Source organism: Littorina saxatilis, linkage group LG8, assembly GCF_037325665.1.
Source record: "Littorina saxatilis isolate snail1 linkage group LG8, US_GU_Lsax_2.0, whole genome shotgun sequence".
NCBI classification, from domain to species: domain Eukaryota; kingdom Metazoa; phylum Mollusca; class Gastropoda; order Littorinimorpha; family Littorinidae; genus Littorina; species Littorina saxatilis.
This window is the reverse complement of record NC_090252.1, coordinates 8,716,190-8,730,400: the sequence shown is the minus strand read 5'-3', so window position 1 is coordinate 8,730,400 and position 14,211 is coordinate 8,716,190. Positions and strand designations below refer to the sequence as shown.

The 14,211-nt window shown below is 42.4% G+C and overlaps 1 protein-coding gene and 2 long non-coding RNA genes across 5 annotated transcripts in view; 2 read left to right on the top strand and 1 right to left on the bottom strand.

The window, feature by feature from the left end:
* Positions 1–14,211, top strand: part of LOC138972712 (uncharacterized) — a 320,338-nt gene that overhangs the window by 134,180 nt on the left and 171,947 nt on the right. The gene's annotated exons all lie outside the window — the stretch shown is intronic.
* Positions 105–14,211, top strand: part of LOC138972706 (uncharacterized) — an 80,419-nt gene continuing 66,312 nt past the window's right edge. Inside the window, exons 1-3 of one of the 3 annotated variants that reach the window (XR_011457722.1) lie at positions 105–223; positions 2,542–2,731; positions 10,519–10,770. This is a non-coding gene — a long non-coding RNA (uncharacterized lncRNA). Of the gene's footprint in view, positions 224–1,495; positions 2,732–10,518; positions 10,771–14,211 lie in introns of those variants that run through there. The other 2 variants (XR_011457719.1, XR_011457720.1) reach the window with 2 other exon arrangements.
* LOC138972707 (uncharacterized) lies at positions 4,708–7,334 on the bottom strand. The gene is made up of 3 exons (XR_011457723.1): positions 7,072–7,334; positions 6,583–6,747; positions 4,708–6,328 (listed from the first exon to the last, which is right to left on the bottom strand). It is a non-coding gene; the product is annotated as an uncharacterized lncRNA (long non-coding RNA).

Here is a 14,211-nt window from a genome sequence, read left to right as displayed (position 1 = left end):
ACACACACTTAGAAACACGCACACAGACACACATTCGTCAAGGCGCAGTTGTTACAACCACGCGTTTTGACACAAGTGGCAAGCCATACTCTCTCTGTACTGGCAATCGTGCGGGTATAAAAAGGCCACGCACACCGTGACTCGATCTCGATCACCATGTCGTCACACCTAGACCTAGCCGCTTGCGTTCAGTCTGGTGAGGAGGAGGATAATGTTGTTCGAGGTACGTTCAGTGTTAATTTGTACCAAGTTTTTCTTACCTTTTGCGAACTGTACCAACGTTTTCTGTTACCAAAACATCCGAGTCGTATTTTTAAATACGTGGTTATTGAGGTTAACAACAGAACAACGAATCAGACGGAATTTTTCGTAGGGAAGCAGCAAGGTAGCGTTTCGTCGTCGCGTTCGAAGATGGATTTCACCAGGTTTTAAGTAAGTTTCCCCAAGCTTCTCGTGTAGATATAAGCGTCAAGATCTTGTCTATGTTTTCTCCGGGTGGAGAATAATTTCCAGCTTCTGTCACAAATTGCGTGAGCGCAACGTGCATCTTCGTGAAAAGCTGGTCATTACCTTTATAAAGCATGATGCAACAATTTTCCACGACAGGGAAAGAAAGAACGACTTCATTGATATTCTGAAGCCGCCGCTTAAAGATTCTGTTATCCTTAAAACTTTTCACGTTTGCGACACGGAGTGGAAAGAACTGGCGAGAGTGCTCCGATTGAGTATTAGAGATTGCAACATCTCTCCGAACACAACAGATCCGGGTCTTGCCTGTCATGTTCTCGACTACTTTGTGAACAGTGGACTGCATACTGTTCCGTTTACACCCGTATTCGATGTGATCGCAGTAGCAGTGGTTACACTGATTGACAATTCCAAACATGTTCTCATAGCCCAAAGTATGAGCGGCATGTATCATGCCGAGGAAGACTTGTTCCGTCAGATTTACAAACTACTTGCTACGGTAGGCAATTCGTCTTGCGAAAAAGTAAAAATATCGATCAACCAGTCATCTTGTTCTCGCTGCAGTCGAGAACATGTCGGCCGTTTTCGGGACAGAACGGGGTATCAGATAAGTCTAACACTTGTCTGTGCCTCGTTGTATCAGATACGCAGACCGTCGTGCGCAAGAGAATGTAGCCACAACTTGCCGCCTGACGAAGCGCATGAAAAAAACGTGAAAGGCTTAAAATCCTTGAAGCGAAAAGGAATTACGTTAATTCCGTTCGATGAAGGTGAGTGTGAGGCATTAGGGAATGTTTTAGGGATACAGTATCGGTATCCACCAGCGCGTAGAGCCGAAGACCCGCTGTTCAAGGAGGAGTTTTACGAATTGCTTCGATTAGGGCCGTTCTGATTCTTTGTCTCGCTGTCTGTTTACTCCCTTTCTCTCTCTCTCTCTCTGTCTCTCTCTGTCTCTCTCTCTGTCTCTCTTTCTCTCTCTCTCTCTCTCTCTCTCTCTCTCTGTCTGTCTCTCTCTCAGTGTCTCTCACTCTCTATCTCTTTATCTCTCTCTCTTTCTCTCTATTAGCGTCTACCTCTCTCTTTCTCGCATTCTGTCTCAAATGTCATCGTAATTTCCTTGTATATGTATGTTTACTGTTTAGTGTAGGAATCTTTTTTTTTTATCGTGACGGTTACTATCTTAGTAAGTTAACGAAGAAATAGATCATCGTGCATATCTTAGTAAGTTAACGAAGAAATAGATCATCGTGCATTAAGAACTGTGTCTGTCTCCGTCTGTCTGTCCGTTAGTCTTTCTGTCTCTCCAAAAAATGGACCAAGAGTTCCTCTCTGAGCCGCTATTTACCCTTTTTTCCTATTCTATCCTCTCTCTCTCTCTTTCTCTTTCGCGCCCGCGCGCTCACGCTCTCTTTTTTTTGATTAGATATGAACTAAATCGTGGTTAAAAAAAATAAATTTGCGCATGCGCGGTGTAGTAATAATTTACGTGGACCGAGCCAGGTACACTATTTAAATCCTTCTCTGTCCTCTCTCTCTCTCTTTCTCTCATGCACACTCACTTTCTCACTCTTTTTGTGTGTGGATTACACGGAAAAGAAACTTCCTGGTTAACAAATACCTATTTTGCGCGTGCGTGGAGTAGTAATAATTAACGTGGACCGAGCCAGGAACGTACTAGAGGCACACCTTCAAAATCTGTTGGTGGTGACAATTTCTAAATTAGTAAATAAACAAATATAGATTTTTGTGTTCTAAGACATGTATATATATATATATATATATGTCTGTCTGTCTGTCTGTCTGTCTCTCCATGAAAATGGACCAAGAGATCCTTTCTGAGCCCGCTAGTTCCCCTTTCTTCCCTCACCCTTCCCCCACCCCCTATTTTCTCTCCTCTCTCTCCCTCCCGCCCTCTCTCTCCCTCTTTCGCGCGCGCGCCCACTCTCTCACTCTCTTTCTTTGTTTAGACATGAAAAAAAATCCTGGTTTAAATAATTTGATTTGCGCGTGCGCGGAGTAGTATTAATTTACGTGGACCGAGCCAGGTACAATATTCAAATCCTCGCCAAATAGCAACGCTCGCGGCTGGGTCTAGGTGTTACCTCGCGCTGATGTTGGACGGCGTAGAGGTGCGTCCCCCAACCGGGGGATGGGGGAAAGCCACCCTCCCCTCCCTCCTCTTCTGCAAGCGTGCGTGGAAGGGATCTTCAAAAGCTGTGAAGTCACACCACGACGACAGAAAGACGGTATCTACTTTCTTGAGGTAAGTTGAAAGCTTCTGTTTGTTTCTCTGTTTGAGTCCTTGTCAAATTAGGAAGTGCACAAGTCCGCACTAGCATTGTAATCGATGTACTAACTAATGGATACAGGATGGTTACTATCGCAACCCATCATGCATTTAGAGAAGAAGAACAAGTAGAATCTTCCTGACTACGATAAAGCCGAAGTTAATGTGAAGATTCATAGCGCAGTTTTGTTGTTGCACCAAATATGCAAACGATGATAAGTGCAAGATTTGTGTCGTATGCCAAACACGAACAACAGATGTATGTTGGATAAACATGATTTATTTAAATCAAGCTTTGCTGGAAGATCCTAAGGTGCCGTGGACCGACCCAACACGGAGAAGGACAACTCCGGACAACAAACCCGGACAGACCGGGCTCGTTATCTAGTGTTTCGTCTGACGATTTCTCAACTGCTTTCTAGTTTAAAAAGATCCGACACCGATTGACGAAAAAAAAAAGATATCCCTGATTTATGCGTGTGATATTTTCAGAGTGTGTGTGTTTTTGTGTTTTTTTCCTATTTTTCTTTCTCTCTTTTTATATTTAGTCAAGTTTTGACTAAATATTTTAACATCGAGGGGGAATCGAAACGAGGGTCGTGGTGTATGTGCGTGTGTGCGTGTGTGCGTGTGTGCGTGTGTGTGTGTGTGTGTGTGTGTAGAGCGATTCAGACTAAACTACTGGAGCGATCTTTATGAAATTTGACATGAGAGTTCCTGGGTATGAAATCCCCGAACGTTTTTTTCATTTTTTTGATAAATGTCTTTGATGACGTCATATCCGGCTTTTCGTGAAAGTTGAGGCGGCACTGTCACGCCCTCATTTTTCAACTAAATTGGTTGAAATTTTGGTCAAGTAATCTTCGACGAAGCCCGGGGTTCGGTATTGCATTTCAGCTTGGTGGCTTAAAAATTAATTAATGACTTTGGTCATTAAAAATCGGAAAATTGTAAAAAAAAATAAAAATTTATAAAACGATCCAAATTTACGTTTATCTTATTCTCCATCATTTGCTGATTCCAAAAACATATAAATATGTTATATTCGGATTAAAAACAAGCTCTGAAAATTAAATATATAAAAATTATTATCAAAATTAAATTGTCCAAATCAATTTAAAAACACTTTCATCTTATTCCTTGTCGGTTCCTGATTCCAAAAACATATAGATATGATATGTTTGGATTAAAAACACGCTCAGAAAGTTAAAACAAAGAGAGGTACAGAAAAGCGTGCTATCCTTCTTAGCGCAACTACTACCCCGCTCTTCTTGTCAATTTCACTGCCTTTGCCATGAGCGGTGGACTGACGATGCTACGAGTATAGTTACGGTCTTGCTGAAAAATGGCATTGCGTTCAGTTTCATTCAGTGAGTTCGACAGCTACTTGACTAAATATTGTATTTTCGCCTTACGCGACTTGTTTTTAATTGGAATCAGCTTTTCTTCTGAGATATTAGGGCTTACAAACGGAGGTGCCTTCATTTACGTTCCTTACAAAAATAACATATTTTACATTTTTATCATAACATCAACTAAACAAACAAAAAAATTAAATTATAGTCTGTTTCAATGACTTTCAGCAATTTTCAAGATTATTAATCGAGATAAATAGACATATTAAAAGAAATTTGGTGCACTAAACAGATTTCCTAATCACGAATCATTGTGTGAAACTGTCTTTACAACTTTCTTTCATGAAGTGTACGTATTCTTCTAGAAAAAGGCGTGTCCCCTGTTTTGAGCGAACACTGTTTTCGTGGTGCACTACCTCTGTTTTAAAAAAAAAATCGAAAACAATACACTGCGGCTCTAATTCCTCTTTATTTGAATGAATGTCAACTTCAAAAAAGATTGTTTTAGAGTGCAGATTAAAAAAAAATCAATGCATGAAGAATTTGAAAAAACAGTTGCTTATACCTACTTTTAGACAGGTCATGAAAACATTTTAAATTCTAATAACAAAGAAACGTTACGTAATCAATATTTCATCTGATTCTTGAACATTTCATGAATCCAATAACATTGATGGGCCATGTTTATTCTGCTAATGTAGTCACAATGATAATTAAAGAAAATGGGTCAATTAGGCAGTATGCTTTACTGAAACGAGCTGGACCTGTCTCAATCTTTGGATTTAAACTAGCACTTCAAGTCTCAATGTAGGCTGTTTTTTTTAGTGTTGATCTGTTAGTTTCAGACCAACAGATGGTTAAATGGATTTTTTAATCTCTTGGCAGACTTGTTTTTCTCTCTTGTTGGCATAAGTTGCTGAACATTGCTTTATCTGACATTTAGTCAAATATGTCAAATATGTATTCCAAACTGATGACACATACTTATTGGCTCACGTAAGTGTAGCCTATGCGATCGTAACTTTGTCTGTCTGTGCGCGCGCGTGTGTGTGTGTGTGTGTGTGTGTGTGTGTGTGTGTGTGTGTGTGTGTGTGTGTGTGTGTGTGTGTGTGTGTGTGTGTGTGTGTGCGTGCGTGTGTATGTCTGTGGTAGAAACTTTAACATTTCGTCATTTGAAGACGTCACATTATGGCGTAAGAGGGTTAGACGTCACGCGAAGGAATTACTGAAAGTCTCGGTCATTGTTATTTTGAGCGGGCCGAGACTAGTTGGCAGTCGTGTCCCTGTAAGTAGGCTACATGCAGACAGACAGATCTAGATCTAGTGTCTCGCTTTCTTGCACAGTGTCACCTATGCTTACTGTGTGTGTGTGTGTGTGTGTGTGTGTGTGTGTGTGTGTGTGTGTGTGTGTGTATGTGTGACGGAGTGATTGAGTTTGTGTTACTGTTTGTCTATTTCTTACGTGAGCCTTGAAGGCTTCGCCTCTTGTTTTTTGTTTGATTTGGGAGATCCATTATTCAAGAGACATCACAGGTACATCCAAAATAGTGTGGTTGATTGATGTAAAAACTCTTTTCCAGCTTAGAACATGTTCCTAACGGGTGATAAGTGTATTTGCAGTCGTGCATTTCATATGTACTATGTATTTGATAGAATATTCCTCTTCTTTATGATATTCTAGGCAACCGCTGCAGTTTAGTATATTTGTTTTATGGCAGTGTCACAACGAGAGAGATTGTGTTGTGGAAGCTCAGGAAGGCAACCAAACAGGATGGTGGCACTATACGAGCGTTCTTTTTACAATATTACTGAATTTCAGAAAACCAACTACTGTATGTTAGGAAATGAAATGTTTACTCCTCGAGAAAAGCACACCACATACCAATTCTTATGGATTTTTTTTTATGACAGTGTCATTAACAGTTTATAAGTATGTATTTGCATTGTTCTGTTTATGCTCTAATGTTCCTGTCTGAACTATGTAATATTTACAGTCAAAACAGTACATGATACATGTACTGTCAATGTACGAATAAGGTAAATGAACTTACTGTAGTGTTTCCCACGGCTTTCCTGTTGCTGGAACACAGTCCATGCCCCAGGATTTCTAAGTTTCTCTGGGCCTTTCCCAGGTTGCGCAGGTAGAGTCCAGTGTCAGTCAGCCTGGCTGTGTATATTCCTGCCCCATATACCCCGTCCAGGCAAACGCAGAGAAGATCTGTAACGTCAAAGAAGATCTATTCCATTTTTTGACTGACATTTCCATGAATTATCTGACTTTTCTGTCATCGAAAAGTAAATAGTACATGTGCTGACTTTTTTTCATAACAATTAACATATTTCATTTTTACAAATATGTATGTATGGAATAAAATGAAAACAAAATGATGATTGTGAAACGTTATAAAACTATATAAATAAGAACTCGGTGTTTTTATATCAGTGTCAATGTGCACACATAATTATAATTACCAGGAATGTAGGAGTATTCCTTAGGGCTTAGCCTCCATACGCTTGTATGCGACCCATTCCTTGGTTCGTCGCGACAGCTGGCAGTTAATATATGGGTTTCCATTTGAGGACAGTTGGTCTGCACGTGTCAGGTTGTGGTTGTGATCCAGGATCGCAATCATGTTCCTGAAACAATTGTCAGAGCATTTATCAACCTGCAAACAAAGGAAGTAGGCAGGAATGACAATGTCCACAATGAGAAAGAAGAGTAAGTTTTTGCCAGTCATAAAATGAAGGGGCTTATAAATACCATGTCAATATGTTGTGCCATAAAGTTGTTCAGTTGGAAAAAAGGATTAGTCAGTAATAAAAACAAAAATAGGAATTTGAAAACACATGAACACATTCATAAATGTGTTTGTAACATACAAAGGTATCAGTTGCACATGTTTACATTGAACTTTGGTGGTGACAGCTTGGTTTGAAACAAATCAAAAATATTGTATATACCTGATGCAGTATCCATCATAGGAGAACTGAATTCTTTTGGGTGCGTAGTGCAGTAGCGTATGGGAGAAAAAGTTCTCTACTGAGGAGGTGTGTCTGGCTCTGCTGTAGTACTCCAAGGATGCCAGGAGGTTTGGAGATCATGATCTTCCTGTTGACACAAATATAGAAATGTGTTAGAGTTGTCCATTTATCTTCTGCCACCCCAAAAACATTTCACACTGACTTTCACGTATGGAAATAGTTTCAGTTGTATGAAATGTAATGACATCTACTTCAGTTCAATGAAACAAACATTGTATTTGTACCTGTTCCTGTACATAGGGAGGGGAGAGAGGGGGCTTTGGATAGGTAGAAAGACAGGAAGTGAGTTATGTTTGTGTATGAAGAAACATATAAATACATGTTTGTACTTCTGCTGGTCAATTTCCCGGGCTAGAACGGTTTCGTCTCGCTTTAGCTTCCTCATCATTTTGGCAGGTGGCTCGAAGCGATGTAAAAATGGCGCCGGATCATTCTCATACGGTATGCTTATACTAATCCCCGATAGCTACGTTGAAACGGTGAAGGAGACAAAGAGCGCGTTCCCATACGGATCGACCAGCAACAGTCTGACCGTTTTAGGAACCAAGCGTTCAAGAATAGTATGGAATGGAGCGTCGCGATCAGCGGACCGGCCGAAAAACTTGGGTCTATACCTACATATACCCCAACATTTTCTCAGCGGATTTGCACGAATCTCAAGAATGATCCCTGGAGCCTAAAATTTTGCGGAATTCCGTAAATTTACGGAAGAATCCCATGTCTGATTCTTGTGTGGGCTGCTGTAATGCCCTGTAATAAAAGTTAGATTGATTTTGAGTAATTTTCATTTCCTCTCTTACTTTTTTGCGTGTGAATGCACATATGTACGCATGCTTGTGTACGTGTGAATTAAGTTTACCGAAAGGCTTCACCATCCTGACTGCCTTCTATGAGTAAGGACAGACTGGCATCTTTATCAGGGGCGTGGTGGCATCTGCCAACAGTCCATTCATGGATGCCTTGTACATGCCACAGTAGTCCAGCCCACCTTCGGTTCATTTTTTCTTGGTCGCCTTTACAGGCAACTGCACAGGACCAAAAGTGGGCCACTGTTGGCTTTGCCCATTTCTTCAGGGCTCTGCAATCCTTGTTTTTTTGCAGCAGTCAGGACTCTGGTTAACAAATGAAAAAAAACCCATCACTATTCCGTCTATCATTTAAAATATGATATTGATAGCAGTTCCCTTACACAATAAACAAAGCAAGCTTCTTTTTGAAAATCTGAATTTTGTCTACTAAAAGTCAAACATTATCGTATTCTGTGTACATGGTCATGCAGCACCAGAAAAACAAGAGGCGAAACCTTCAAGGCTCCCGTAAGAAATCGACAAACAGTAACACAAACTCAATCACTCCGTCACACACAGACACACACACACACACAGACACACACACACACACACACACACACACACACACACACACACACACACACACACACACACACAAACACACACACACACACACACACAGTAAGCATAGGTGACACGGTGCAAGAGTGGGAGACGCTAGATGTAGATCTGTCTGTCTGTGGCCTAGGCTACTTACGGGGACACGACTGCCAGATCGACACTGCGCTTTCGACAGCGCTTCCTCGCGCAGACACTGAAAACACGCTGTGCAGATCAACCTGTAGGAAATCTTCTTTATCTATTTTTCTGGAGCCGCAACGAAACCGAACAATGTGAAATCGTCTTCCCCGAATCGGCGATTGCAGCTCGGTTAGAACTGAAAAGTGAATCTATACCACAATTCTTCACACGATCTGACCTAACCTTGACCCCTGACCTGGTCTACATACCACACACAACACAAACAAGTCACCTGTTTCTACCCCCCCCCCCCCCCAAATTTCGCGCAGACACTGAAAACACGCTGTGCAACCTGTAGGAAATCTCCTTTGGTATCTTCTTTATCTATTTTTTTGGAGCCGCTACGAAACCGAACAATGTGAAATCGTCTTCCCCGAATCGGCGAATCGGCGAATGCAGCTCGGTTAGAACTGAAAAGTGAATCTATACCACAATTCTTCACACGATCTGACCTAACCTTGACCCCTGACCTGGTCTACATACCACACACAACACAAACCAGTCACCTGTTTCTACCCCCACAAAACCCCCCACCACCCGTTTTCTTTGGATACACACTTTTAACTACATACGTGCCGACGAAATGTTGATCATTGCTTCAATACTTTGAAGCTGTTGCTTGGATAATAACCCTGTAAAATGAGTATTTCGGTGTTCAGTCAAATGTTAAAGTTTCTATCACACACACACACACGCACGCACGCACAGACAGACAGAAGTTAGCATCGCATAGGCTACACTTACGTGAGCCAACAAAGGGACAGTTATGAATATCTCTCTCTCTCACCACAATTTTACAAAAAGTTAAACATTCGTATTCGTGTATGCTCCTTCGTTGTGCCCCTTACCGTGAACAGCACCCAAAAGAAAAATTATTTCGAAGGAAAGGTTTTGACTTTTAAAAGCATAATGTATGTATTGCAAAACAAATATTGAATTTTTACTTACGCTCATGTGCTCGAAGTCCATTTGTAGACCAGTGAACGACTTTCTTCCAGTGTACACAAAACTGGCAGGCGTGCTTGGATGTCTTTTTACCGAAACCTAACAGTTGTACCGGATATGGCAATAGGTAGCAAGTTTTAACACATTTTTTTTAGGTTATTCCTGGAATTGACCCCTTTGACGTCTGTTCTTGTTTTGGTAACGAGTGAATGCAGCAAATTCTGTCACCGTTGTTTGGTGATGCACTGACCCTTTCTATTATATTCACTAAAGTTAGGTAAAACTTCGTTCGTTTGTTGCAAGTAGACATCTCAAGGTCATCTCGTGACACAGCCGTCAGGGAAATGGCGACTAAAGACCATGTGTTGCGATTGATGTAACATGTGTGCAAAACAAGATAGGGATTAGCGATGGGGAAGTTTGACGCTTTTGCCGGGGAACACACTCTTATAGGCAATGAGGGTAATTTGTAAAGCTGCTCCAGAATGTTTTGCAGAAAGTGAAATGTAATGCGGTTTTTCGTGATAGTTTTTTTTCTCTCTCTCTTTATTTTGTCTTCGGTTGCTTTGGAAAGGGGGTTTCTCATCCGTGAGTGCTGTAGAGCCGACCGGAAGTTACCCCGGCCGAAGTCGAACGTTGAATGACACAGTGAGGTGCGCGCAAGCAGTGTATGTCAGGATTCAGGCCGCCTTCGCTGTACAGAATTTGGTACACAGTTCTGTGCAGCGTTGGCGGCCTTTTTTTTTAACATCCACCCTCCACCTTTTTATAAATAGACCACAGCTTTAAATAAAACAATGAGAATGATTTGCAAAATGTCTGTCAACAGAGCGATGTGCAGAGGAAGGATACCGCCAGGAAGCACGGATGCGGGCCTTCACAGATGGGTCCCCCACAGACGCCGTCAAGAGAGGAGGAGCTGGTGTCTACATCCAACACCCCAGTGGAGAGTGGCAAGCAGAGGCTATACCTACTGGCCTCCACTGCACCAACTACAGAGCAGAGGTTGAAGCACTGATCCAACACCAACAACACCAACGTGCCTCAGCTTGCAATGACACTTCACTCGTCAAAATTACCTGTACGTTTAATTTTAGCCGCGCACGAATCTTCAAATATGCTTGGAAACAACAATGGCGCTCCGAGGAAAAGGAGATTTTTTACAAGTTCGAAACAAAATCTCCACTCCAATAAAATTGGAATAATTTCATACTAGATGAGATGGAATTCAGAATGATCGTGCACTTTGTGAAGAGTCTTTGAAATTTGGCATGGTGGTAGGTATGGACACAAGGTTTTCAAAAACCATCGCAAACAAATTGAACTTGACCTCGATTGGTCTGTTTGCGCAAAATCCAATATGGCCGCCACCGGGAAAAAGGACTGCTAAATTACACCCATTGTTACCACTACAGCATTGAGAAATACAACTTTTCACATGTTTTTTTCGTGGAGGCAACCCATATCCACGATGGATTTGACGTTTGGAGGTCATTTTAACGTCAAAGGTCATTCATATGTCATTTTCAAGGTCATTTCATTTCAGAGTGTAATAACTCTGAACCTACTCAACTTAAAAAGAAACAATTAGTCTCTATACCCATGTTTTCGACCACTGGGAGTCTATTTCTGAGCTCCTTGAATATCTCAGTCTCACCATTTAAGCTGAAAAGGTACATATGTCTTTCAAAATGGCCCCCTTCATAGCCCATGGTTTTTTGCTTTTGGGCACACAAACTATGCCCGCTGGATGCCTGTCTTCCTGAAGGACATGGCGTGTCTGCCAGAGACCCATCCAAGTGTCCATGAAGCCTTTGAGGAAGGGAAGTTCGTTGTGCAGCGCAGTGACAAGAAGTTCTCCCTCATGGCGCTTGACCAGAGCCAGGAGCACAGCATCAAATTCCTGAAGGAGGACAGTGGAGCAAAAGGACTATATGGTCAGCCAGAGGAAAAAGAGGCTATTGAACTCTCAAAACCAGGGGTCCTGAGAGACATTGATGAATTTGAAAATGAAAGTCTTTCAGCTTCAAACAGAGAAGTCAATTTAGAGCGCCCAGAGTCTTCTGTTGCTGAACGAAACAAGTTCCTGAAACATCTCAAAGCACTGCTCTATCTTGTGAAAGAGGGAACAGTGGTCAACCCATTCAAGGAGACAGGCTCCCAGCTCGTCACGCTGGACACCGGTGAAGTCATGGACCCAGTAATTGTCAACTGCTTGAGGGAAGCTCCAAATATCAGCAAGGCCATGTTTACAGAGTTTGTGAGAGACAGACTTGAAACTTGCTCCAAACCATTGTCTGATGTTATCCCAAGGGCCAATTTGTACACTTTCAGCAACCGGTCACCTGTGGACCTGAAGAAGGGTGCTAACAAGTTGGGATCAGCAAGGGCAAATGCGGCGCTCATCACCAAGTTGTTTCTGTCCTTGCTAGGACGACCTGATGGTGATATGGACGACTTTTTCAGACATGAGATTCAGCGTGAGTCTCCTTCCTTGTGTGATCGTGGAAAACTGATGTCAGGTACAAAGTCTGCTCTTCTTGGCTACCTGCCTGGAATGCCTGATCCTGGACGCTCTCCTGCAGCAAAAGAAGCCTCTGTGATCGTACTGGATATGCCAGCCATCATCCATATTGTCAAGCCCTAGCGTGCCACTGTGTTTGAAGAATACACACTTATGCATTTGCTACCCTTCTTAGAGAGCCAGATGACCAACAACACCACAAGATTGGATGCTGTTTGGGATACATATCAGGATGCAAGTCTCAAATCACAGACTCGTGCCAAGCGGGGTGAAAGTGAAGGAAAGCGAACTAGAGTCTCAGCAAAGATACCTATTCCAAAGGGAGCTGACTGGCAGAAGTTCCTCAAGGCGGAGTCTGACAACAAGGATGAGCTGTTCCAGTTCCCCAGTAAGCAACTAGTGCGACATACCACTGATGCAAGATATCATCTCCTGACTACCTTGTGCTCACTAACAGACCAACAGATATATCAGCCTTATCTCCTTGCCACCAAGAAGAAGCTGACACACGGATGATGCTTCACCTCTGCCATGCTGCTGAGCAGGGACACACTAAGGCCTACTTCAGGACAGTGGACACAGATGTGGTGGTTCTTGCCATCCATCACTTTGATCAGCTGAAACTGTCAGAGCTGTGGATTGGATTTGTGTCAGGAAAGACATTCAGAGACATTCCAGTACATTACATTGCTCAACAGCTGGGACCTCAACGCTGCCAGGCACTTCCCTTCTTTCATTCCTACACATGATGTGATGTAACATCGGCCATGTTCGGAATTGGCAAAAAGACAGCATGGAATGCATGGGCCACTTTTCCTGAGGTCACTGACACCTTCATCGCCATCTGACCCAACCAGCCTCACACTCGACTCACTGCACATGCAGCGTCTGGAGCGTTTCACTGTGCTGATGTACAGCAAAAACTGTAGATCAACGTTTGTCAACGAAGCAAGAAAGCTGATGTTTACTGTTGGTTTTCTCTGGAATCCATCCCACCAACCCAGCATGCGTTGTTCCAGCACACAAAGCGAGCATTGCTCATCGCAGCTTTCATCTGGAAACAGTCTCTGTCCAAAACCTCCAACATCCCAAACCCAAGTGAATGTGGATGGGAATGGAATGAGAGAACCAAGGCATGGGTCCCATACTGGACATTAAAGTCTGCCTGACGCCAGCACAGGCTGCTCACTGTTGCTCCACTGTGGCTGCTTAGTTGCTTGCAAAGGAAACTGCAAGTGCCATCGCGCTGGTCTTCGCTGTGGTCCACTGTGCAAGTGTGAAGGAGGCTGCGCAAACAGTGCCAGTGATTAAGTCCAGAACTTACGACCAGTCGACCATATCTATAACATCGACAATTCTGAGCACCATAATTCGTGTTTAACTAAATAGTTAGTCGTGAGTTCAAGAACTTGAACCGTGAGCTCACAGGGCTCACGCAAGGGTGTACAACCCAATTTCATCTTTTGAAGTTAATAAATTCCAAAATTATCGTCTTTGTTAACTGAAATGACCTTTGACCTTGAATATAGCGGTGAAACACCAGAGATCTCATATTTGGATTCCTTGCACTAGAAAACATGGGATAGCAGACATTTGACAAGGTTCTAGTAATAATGGGAGCTGCTATATGACATTTACTGCTTCCGTCGGCGGCCATATTGAATTTTGCGCAAACAGGCAACAAAACGTAAGGTTGAATTTGTTTGCGATGGTTTTTGAAAACCTTATGACCATACCTAACTCCATGCCAAATTTCAAAAACTCTTCACCAAGTGCACGATTGTTCTAGATATGACCGAATTCCCACCGCGCTATACCACCTATATTTGTCATTATGGATCTGGATAAAAGTATATTTCTTACATTTGTCCACTTACAACAGAAACGCAACGAGGAAATAAAACCTTGAAAGCTACATCGAGTCTGTCGTCTGCAGAGTGTTTCTGCTTGTGAGAGCTAAAACCGACATTAAACAGCTATTGTGTTTTCAGCGTAGCA